At 40.4% G+C, this 8,161-nt stretch overlaps 1 pseudogene; it reads right to left on the reverse strand.

Moving 5' to 3' along the window:
- Nucleotides 1-5,759: 5,759 nt before the first annotated feature.
- LOC142163242 (pentatricopeptide repeat-containing protein At4g21190-like) lies at nt 5,760-6,903 on the reverse strand (annotated as a pseudogene).
- Between the last annotated feature and the right edge of the window lie 1,258 nt (nt 6,904-8,161).

The following is an 8,161-nucleotide window of genomic DNA, read 5'->3' on the forward strand; positions in this document are numbered from 1 at the left end:
TGGAGCCAAATCAATACAAAAGTCAATATCCCTGTCGAGTGGCATCCCCAGTAGGTATGTAGGAAATACCTATAGGAACTCTCAAACAACTGGTACAGAATCCATAGAAGGAACCTCAGTACTAGAATCATGAGCATAAGCCAAATAAGCCAAACACCCCTTCTCGTCCATACGCCGAGCCTTCATATAAGAGATAACCCTACTAGTAAAATGACCAGGAGTCCCTCTCCACTCCAATAGAGGCAACCCCGGCAATGCTAAGGTCACTATCTTGGCGTGGCAACCCAATATTGTATGATAAGGTGACAGCCAATCCATCCCCAAAATGACATCGAAATCAACTATATCGAGAAGTAGGAGATCTACATTAGTCTCAAACCCCCAATAATAACCACACACGAGCAATAGACACGATCTACAATAATAGAATCCCCTACCAGTGTGGACACATGTACATGAGCCCTCAAAAAATTACGAGGCACAACCAAATATGAAGCAAAATAAGAAGACACATAGGAGTATGTAGACCCTAGATCAAATAGAACTAAAGTATCTCTACTGCAAACCAAAACAGTACTTGTAATAACAACATTGGAGGACTTAGCCTCAGGCATGGCTGGGAAAGCATAACATCAGGGCTGGCCCCTACCACTTTGAACCATATCCTTGGGACGACCTCCTGCTGGCTAGCCTCCACCTCTAGCGGCCTGGCCTCCACCTCTAACGGCCTAACCTCCACCTATAGCGGACTAACCCCTACCTCTGACTCCCTGATCCCTACCTCTAGCTGGCTGAGCGGGCGGTGCCAGGATTATGGCACGAGAACCCTGCTGCTGTGGCTGAACACCTACCAATCTCGGACAGGTCATCCGGATATGCCTATACTCACCATACTCAAAATATCCATCCTAATACTGCGGTTGAGAAAGCTAAGACTGACCCTGACGAGCTGGCTAACCGCGATAATAACTCTGAAGAGCATATGCTCTAATAGGTGTTGGCGGTGCACTATAGGCTAGCTACCTTGAAGGAGGTACATAAGGACCACGACCCCCTGAAGCTCCATGGGATGTCTGAAGTACTGAATGAAACGGCCTGGGAGGATGGCCCCTACCAAAAGTACCTCGACCTCCAGATGAGGTCCCACTGAATCCACCAGAATGGCGCGTCCTCTTGTCAGACCCCTGACCCCTCCCTTGTGATAGAACCATCTCAACTCGTCTGGCCACATTGGCTGTATCCTAGAAAGAAATCTCACTTCCTAACTCCTTAGTCATCTGCAATCTAATAGGCTGAGCAAGTCCCTCAGTAAACCTCATCACCCTCTCCCTCTCTCTCGGTGGGAAGTATAAGAAGAGCATGACAGGCCATATCAACAAATCTAGTCTTGTATTGAATGACGATCATAGAACCCGCTAAAGGCGCTCGAACTACCTCTGGTAGTCCTCTCTCTGAGTGATTGGAAGATACTTCTCCAAAAATAGCTGAGAGAACTGGTCCCAAGTCAAAGCAGGCGACCCAGCTGGTCTAGCCAAACAAAAATCCCTCCACCATTTCTTGGCGGAACCTGGCAAATGAAAGGCAGCAAAGTTGACACCATTGGTCTCCACTATCCCTATATTCCGTCGCACCTTCCGTGACAACTGTCCAGATAGTCCTGGGGATCCTTTGAAGATGTACCGCCATAGGTAGTGGTGAAAATCTTGGTAAACCTATCCAACCTCCATAAGGCCATAGAAGACATAACTGATCCATCGTTGGTATGTGCTACAACACCCGGCAGAACTACCCCAACTGGCTAAGCTACTGGAGTTTGAAACTAGGGAGCCATATGCTCCGGAGTGTGAGTAGCGGGAGTCTGTGCTCCTCCCCAGACCGAGAGATGGCTGGTGCTACAGGGAATGTACTGGCTTGAGTAACACCCTCTATAAGGCCCACTAAACGGACCAAAGCATCCAGAAGTACTAGGGTAGCGATGAACCCCTCTGGAACCTAAGCTGGCCCCACTGGAACGGTCTGGGCTGGAGCCTCCTCATCAAACTCTACCTGAGGCTCTGCCGCTGGTGCTGCAGCTCGAGCTCTGGGCTGAGCCCTGCCCTTGCCTCGGCCTCTAGCACGGCCTCGGCCTTGTCCCCTCGTAGGAGCTACCACGGGGGGCTCGGGCTACTGATCAGCTGATGAAGCGGTACATGTTCTCGCCATTTGCGAAGGAAAAAAGTAGAGAGTTTAATTAGCATTGAGAGATCAAATCGCACGACAAAGAAGAATAGAAGTGAAATTATTCCTAACTCTGTAGCCTCTAGGGGATAAGCACAGACGTCTCCGTACCAATCTCTCTGACTCTACTAAGCTTGTTTGTGAATTGTGAGACCTAGGCAACCTAGTGCTCTGATACCAACTTGTCACGACCCAAATTTCCAACCGTCGGGACCGTGATGGCACCTAACGTCGCACTCGCTAGGCAAGCCAACATTAGAGTTCTATTCACCTTTTTCCTTTACATTTTATAATTATAATTAACAAACTATATCAAACTGAAATAAATGCGGAAGTACATAACTAACTAATTATCCTTATACTATTAACAAAATCGAAACTGTTACCACCCAGAAACTAGTGTCACAACCCACGAACATTCTATGAATATCTACAAGTATTGGTCTGAAAGAAAAGTACATCTATCTCAAAAGAAAGTAAAGCAGAAATATAGAACATAGGAGGGGACACTAGGGCATGCGGACGCCTGCAAGACTACCTTGGGTCCTTGATTGCTTGCAACTGACCTCTCAATCAGCCACAACCAGCTCCAAAATCTGCACAGAAAGTGCAGAGTGCAGTATCAGTACAACCGACCCCATATAGTGGTAAGTGTCGAGCCTAACCTCGACGAGGTATTGACGAAGCTAAGGCGGGGCATTTACAATATAACTTATATACAGTTGATAATAAAGCAAAAGGAAGTACGGAACGAAATGAAACAGTAACTTGCAGTGAATAAATACGGAACTCAATTATCCTTCCAGTACTCAGCTATAACCAATCCTTAAGAGGATTTCAATGTTACAGAATAAAATCACAGTAGAGGAAGAATACATAAATAACAAAATGATGTGGCGCTCATCCCGATCCCACCATTTCATCAGTAACAATATGAACATTCACTCTTATTACTCCTTGTTGCGGCGTGCCACCCGATCCCACCAGTCTACCCTTATTACTCCTCAATATATCACCCTTATTCTTTTTGTTGCGGCGTACAATCCGTTCCTACTTGTCCACCCTTATTACTCCTTATTGCGGCGCGCAACCCGATCCCACCGGACAATCACCTTTTACCCTTATTCCTCTTGTTGTGGTGTGCAACTCGATCCCACCATATCGGTACCAATCACAAAATAAGTATAGAAACTTCACAGTTTAGCTCAAAAACCCTTAACAATATTTATACCTCAAACCAAGTCAAATAGAGACTATACAATTATGAAACCTTACTCCGTTATTACTACACAACGAGACCAACCAAAATGTATCATGAATCACCAATAAACCAACTTAGACCAATAATGTAATACAATAAAACTACGGAACAATTAATATCTTCAATAAAGAAAACAACAACTAACAAGAAGCAATTAGACATGGAAGCATCAATAATCATATAACAGTTAAGACAGGAAGACAATATAATAGAAACGGGGAAGGGAACAGGCTAAACAAATAGTTTGGTGGCGCATAGGTACTTGTCACTATACTTATACGCCACGGACATGGAATTTCACATAGCAATTAAGTGGGGGATCCCTAATCCCTCGAGTCAAAGTTAGACTAAAGACTTACCTCAATCCAACGACCAATTCAAAGCTCAATTACCACTTTACCTCTCGATTCCATCTCCAATCCACTAGTATCTAGTCATAATTAACTTAATAACATCAATTATTGCTAAAGAAATCAATTCTAATGCATAATTATAGGTTTTCCAACATTTTTCCCAAAAAGTCAAAATTCGACCCTGGGCCCGCTTGGTCAAAACTCGAGGTTCGGGCCAAAACTCATTCATCCATTCACCCACGAGCCCAAGTATGTAATTGATTTTGGAATCCGACCTCAATTTGAGGTCTAAATCCCCAAATTTGAAATTTCTATGTTCTACCCAAAAATTCCCAATTCCACCATGAAAACCCTAGATTCTAGGATAAAATCTTGTAAAAGAAGTAAAAGAGTGAAAAAAATGAGTTAAGAATCACTTACTTATGATTTGGGAAAGAAAAAGTATTTTAAAAATCGCCTTTTATGTTTTAGGGTTTTGAAAAAATAAAAAATGAATGAAATGTCCCGTTTATATAGCATCCTCTGATCCTCAATAGGCGGTCCGCTAAATTTCGGGCGCAGCCGCGAACCTCCACCGCGATCCGCAAATTTATGGGTGCGGTCGTGAAACCTAAGCCTTATCCTACCGCGTTCGCGAAGTCCCCACCGCGGCCGCGTTCTTCTACTGCGGTCCGTGTATTTCACTCCGCGGCCGCACTCTTAAGAGCTGAGACCTGCAATCTCTGCAACTATCCAACACCAGGTCTTTTCCTAAGTCTAAACATCTCGTAGCCTATCTGAAACTCACCCGAGCCCTCGTGGCTACAAGTCAAACGTGCAGACAAGTCTTAAAACATCATACTAACTTGCTCACGTGATCAAATCGCCAAAATAACACCTAGAACTACCAATTTAGCACCAAATTACATGAAATTTTCAAGATAGTTTCAAAACTTCTATTTTCTCAACCCAAGGTCCGAATCACGTCAAATAAACTCCATTTTCATCAAATTTCACAGACATGACTTAAATATTATATTAAACCTGTACCGGACTCCGGAACCAAGATACGGGTCTGATACCAATGAGATCAAACATTAATCAATTTCTTTTATTCCTTAGATTTTTAATCTTACAATTTTCATCAAAAATTCATTTCTCGGGCTTGGGACCTCAGAATTCGATTTTGGGCATACACCTAGGTCCCATATTTTATTATGGACCTATCAGGACCGCCAAAATACAGGTCCGGGTCCGTTTACCCAAAACGTTGACTGAAGTAAACAAAAATAAACTTTTTAGGACAAAAATAAACTTTTTAGGCCAAAAATTATCATTTCATAAATTTTTCACATAAGGGCTTTCCGGATACACGTCCGGACTGCGTACGCAAATCGATGAGAGATAAAATGACTTTTTAAGGCCTCGAAACACGAATTCGAGTTCTAAAATAGAAGATATGAGCCTTTGGGTCATCACAAGAAGCTAAGGTATAATGAAGATCTATTGATTTGCTAAAAATATATGCAAGTAAGCACAAACGGCATTCCCTCAAATCCAAAGTGTAGGTGATACAATGGAGCATGATTTGATATGTTTGTACAGAAAAATCGGTACAAACTGTCAAATATTGATCAGACATATGGTATAAGTCATAAAAGATCAACAGAAGTTAAAGTATTGATTATTATTTAGTTTATGCAAGTGTAGTTTTTAAACAAACACAAGGAATTTCATATACCAGTCATGTCTCATGCCATAAACAAAGCCAAATGCCTCTGCACCTCAGGATTACTTTCTCTTTCGTTTTGACATCCATTGAATGCATGCTTGCACAAAGACTCTTGACCTTGCAATAAATAATTTTATACAAAACCAAAATCTTGAAATGCTTGGCAATAGAGGGTGCAACATATTGAGTAGATTAGTTACTTATATAAAACTGATGTTCAACACCTGCACAGTAAACAAAGACATTTGACATAACCCTTAACTTTCCTGCGCTTGTTTTCCTTATCTTTGGGATCGAGGGCCTGACTTCCAACCCTTCGCTCTATAAACAAGTCTTTGTACTTCTTAGTAAGCGATCCTTGTCATCAAAAAAGCCTAGCAGCTCATATGTATCAGCTACTTTTTGCACGACTGACTTATCAGGGGGTTTCCGATCAAATGCTTCTACGATTGAATAGCTTAACAAGATCCTCAATCATATGATTACGGTAATATACAGAAATCATAAGACTACAGAATCGCCAGGGCACAGAATGCAGGTCATAACCAATTTTCTTATTCCAAAATTCATGTGCCTCTTTTGCCCTGTAATCCATATCCAGTGCTTTAATTAATTGTTCATACGTTCTCATTGTGTTGCCTTGACCCTTGCTTAACATCCTCTTAATGACTTGAACAATTCTATGCCACTGTTACTCTTTCTCTAATTTGAGCAGTACCTGCTTTAGGGGTCCAATGGGGAAATTCCGCTCCCACGCAACCCAAGCATCAAGTGCACCATATACAGCTTCCTTACTATTCTTTAAATCAAGAAGTGTACTGACAAGAAATATGATCTTGTCCTTTCTTTAGACATTTTCTCCTACTTTGGGCTTGCATTCACCTCCAATGTGGTTATGTGCATTTTCAGATGTTGACAGTGCTAATTACAGTTTCTTCTATGTGATTCTATTTTTGGGTGCATGTTGGTTTTCTTCTTTCTTTTTTTAACAACTACAATTATTATATTAATTTTTTTCGCAATTAGTAATTATAATGATCTGGATGCGTTTTGAATGATTAATTAGTTAGACAATTGATTTCTCTTTCCAACTTGAGATATTTTAAATTTGGAATCAGCAGGTATTACCTAGCTTAAAAAGTTGTGTGCATTACTATAATGAACCACTGATCTTTTCTAGCTGTCTAAAAGTTCCTCCAAAATTGTTCCTGGATCTTGCGCACCTTGAATTAGATTGGTAAACGATAAACCTATATTCTCTTCTGTACAACACAGAGTTAAGTGATCGTGAGACATCAGGGAAACTCTTGCTTGTATTTCTGGAAGTTACTTTACCTTTTTGGTTCTTGATTTATTGCCATTTCGCTGCTAGATCAAACAGACATTACATAAGATTTATCGCACTAATGTGCTGATTTTTTTTATGTGGCAGATCCTGAAGAAATAAGACTTTAATTTCATAAGAGGAAGAGGAAAATACAAATCTAAAAGTTTAGATGTAAAAACTAAGTGTGGTGGTTAAATGAAAATTATGATTCCAGATGACATTGATAGAGCAGTAGGTTCTGGGGCTAGAGATATTGTTAATTATTGTGGTTTGATCATGAGGAGCATTATTTCGTTCCAAGATGGAAATTGGCAGAAAATAGTTTCGAAACACGGAGAAGTAATGTGGTTAAAGGTCAAGGTAATAAACTAGTTTCAATATTGTATTGACTTTAAGTTGCAAGGTTTATTTATGTGGTTAGGATATTGAATATAATGTTACATTTATTGTCAGGATAAATTTGAAGTTTGCAGCGGGTTGTGAGAGCATAAGTTTCAGGCCTTTGTAATTAGCAAGCATTATGCAAAGGCTTTTTAGAGCATGGAAAGCTCGACTCAGCATTCTGTACTCTAAGTGATGAGAAAGAAAGATTGTCTCATCGACCTGAAGATGTTGAGCTTGAGGACTCGAAATATCTAATACAATATTTTGGAAGTCCGAAATTTAAGGTATTAACTTAATAGCTGAAGATTCTGCCAGCCAAAGGGCACCATTAACATCTTTGAATAGTGATTTATTAATCTGTTTACTTACAGTTTGTAAGTGAGAGGAACAAAGGAAATAGAGAAAAGCAAATAACTAAGCATACTTGTGGTATAAAGTTTTTTGCAGAAGTCGAGGAATCTACGGCAAAAATATATTTAGTCCTCTACTATAACATATGCTTCTTTGTTATTTATATATTTATAAATTTCTTATATATTTATTTTCCGAAACTATATTGCAGAGAAATCCTAATACTGGAGAAATAGACACACCAGACAAAGTTTGGGAGATCCAACATACACGCGAGGATGATGGAGGAGAACTGGCGTGGTTGGATTCACAATCCCAACAAATTCATGAGATTATCTAAAAAGACTTATTATTCTATTTTTGTAAGTTACATTTAATATGTTTTATTATGTTTTGATGTAAATGATTATGCATAAATGCAGGGTCAACTTCACGAAGTTGTCGCTCAACAACAATCTGAAGAGATCGAGCATCCCATGACTAGAGATGGGATTTTATCCTCCATTCTTGGTGAGAGAACATGCTATGTTTGTGGAAAAGGATACGGAAAAAAGCCT

The sequence above is a fragment of the Nicotiana tabacum genome, chromosome 8 (assembly GCF_000715075.1).
Source record: "Nicotiana tabacum cultivar K326 chromosome 8, ASM71507v2, whole genome shotgun sequence".
Lineage (NCBI taxonomy): Eukaryota > Viridiplantae > Streptophyta > Magnoliopsida > Solanales > Solanaceae > Nicotiana > Nicotiana tabacum.